The 2,490-nt window shown below is 37.7% G+C and overlaps 1 long non-coding RNA gene across 1 annotated transcript; it reads left to right on the top strand.

Moving 5' to 3' along the window:
* The first annotated feature begins 6 nt into the window (after positions 1–6).
* Positions 7–1,489, top strand: LOC124891167. The gene is made up of 2 exons (XR_007049554.1): positions 7–458; positions 1,207–1,489. It is a non-coding gene; the product is annotated as an uncharacterized LOC124891167 (long non-coding RNA).
* Positions 1,490–2,490: the final 1,001 nt, after the last annotated feature.

Genomic DNA, 2,490 nt, shown 5'->3' on the forward strand with positions numbered 1-2,490 from the left:
AGTTGAATCGATAAAAGTTATTATTTTTTCGCTAATTAATACTCCCTCTAGTCCATATTAACTTAAAAGGAAGGTGGTGATAGTTCATGTAGGAAATTTACGCATCTGATAATTCAGGTAAAAAAATCGAAAAATCAAGATACTTTAGGTGTGTTTTTGACGATTTTCGATCCTGCAAGCAGCAAGCAACAACGGCTTTTCAACCATTGCGCGCTAGCTTGTTATAGCACATGCTCCAAGGACTTCACGGACTAAGGAAGCACGGGAGACTATTTTCCGCTAGTAACACAACAAGGGGATCGTTAGACTGTAGCTTGCGCAAAGGAAGAAGCTAATCAATCAGAATTGAGACAGGGAGGAGAGGCGAAAGAGAGATTTTCAAGCCTGCTTGTGCGACAACAGTACAGTAAATCAACAGCAACACCACCACCACCACCAACAGTACCGTGATCTTATAAGTGAGTCTAAAAACGGCAGGGCGTACGTAAATCTACCCTTGCTTTGTGAGAGATAAAAAGGCCGTTTTCTGCTAGACCCTTGTTCAAACACCACATAAAACAACAATAACAACAATAATAACAGTACCATGATCTCATAAGTGGGCCTTTTGAGAAATAGAGAGACTATTTTTCGCTAGACCCTCATTCAAACACCACATAAAACAATAACAACAGAAACAACAACGACAACAACAACAACAACACCATGATTTCATAAGTGAGTCTAAAAACGACAGGGTGTATGTAGATCTACCCTCACCTTGTGAAAAATAGAGAGATTGTTTTCCGATAGACCCTCATTCAAACACCACATAAAACAACAACAACAACAGTACCATGATCTCATAAGTTAGTCTAAAAATGGCAGGGTATACGTAGATCTACCCTCGCCTTTTGAGAGATAGAGAGACTATTTTCCGCTAGTTCCTAATTCAAACACGTTATAAAACAACAACAACAGTACCATGATCTCATAAGTGGGGTATGAAAACGGTGGGTGTCCACAAATCTACCCTCGCCTTTTGAGAGATAAAGAGTATTTTCTGCTAGACCCTCATTCAAACACCACATAAAACAACAACAACAACTACAGCAATCGAAGAATGTAATACATGTTACATTTATGAAAAACACAGTGTGATGAACTAGCATCAACAGTCTATAACAGTATCAAATTGTTAATCTATAGTTTCCCTTTTCATTACAGGTTATTCCGAACAGAAAACGACCAACGATCTTAATTAACATCACCTTCCGCAGCATCAGCATCTGAATCTGAATCTTCAGTATCGTGATAATCGTAATTATGAAGTGCTTGGAGGAGCATCCCTGTATATGTGACTTGTAGAAATGAGAAACAAGAGTGTAACCTTGATAAAATTAATACAAAGTGTTTCGCTTCTTCATATTTCAATTATTTCGTAAAAGAATTGGTTCCATGTAAACCTCATTTTACTATAATTTATACAATGGATAGTTTATTCATTTAATCCTTAACATCAAATACGATTCACTATCCAAAGTTTTTTTCAAAGCATTAAATTTATTTAAAGAGATAAGCATCCAGTACCCCCTCGAACTATGGCTAAAGTTGCTACGACACAACCCTACTTCACAAGGGTCCTATTAACCCCAACACAATTTTAGCGTATTTTTGTGACCCTTTTGCCCACGTCAAAGGTGTCATATCAGCTAAAAAGGTTGACAAAGGGTGCCGCATCAGCTAAAAAGGTTGACAAAAATACGCTAAAATTTAGTTAGGAGGTAATAAAACCCTCGTGAAGTCGGAGTGTGTCGTAGCAACTTTGGTCGTAGTTCGAGTAGGGGGTACTGGATGCTTTACTCTAAATTCAAAGGGTAATATGATAAAACCATTCCTTTTATTTACTATTTCTTAACCTGTGTGACAAGTAAATAATAATGGACAACTATTGATGGATGGAGTGAGTAACAATTAGACCAAATGTGCTCACATTTAGCAAGCTTAAAAGAAAGTACCAAAACTGTTCAAAAATATATTTAAAGGACCATTTTACTCTAACAATTTAACTAGGATTTTAACTAAATTTTGTGAAAGCTATTGTTGTGAAAGAGTATGTAGCAAAGCCAAATAACTTTTGTGTAAATGAGAAACAAAGTGTGACCTTGATAAATACTATATATATACTTACAAGGATCAGTGATACGAACATCCACGGGGTTGTTTCCGAGGTCTTCTTGTTCTTGTTGAATTCGCGCAGCAGACTCCCCAAGTCCGGGAGGACAGTCTCTAAACTCAATCAGTTGTAGTGTGTGATAGCTGCAAACTCAATGGGTATCTCTTTCAAATGATGGCAACTTCCTATCATGAGGCGCTCAAGGACAGGAAAGTTGTCATCTGTGGCTTTCCAGTGCCTGAGATCATTAACATTTGGATTCCATTCTTCGCCATCACAAGCATTACGCATCAGCTTTAGCACCTCAAGGTTAGGCAACTCAGCTATGATGTCCA

Source organism: Capsicum annuum, unplaced genomic scaffold, assembly GCF_002878395.1.
Source record: "Capsicum annuum cultivar UCD-10X-F1 unplaced genomic scaffold, UCD10Xv1.1 ctg31630, whole genome shotgun sequence".
Classification (NCBI taxonomy): Eukaryota; Viridiplantae; Streptophyta; class Magnoliopsida; order Solanales; family Solanaceae; genus Capsicum; species Capsicum annuum.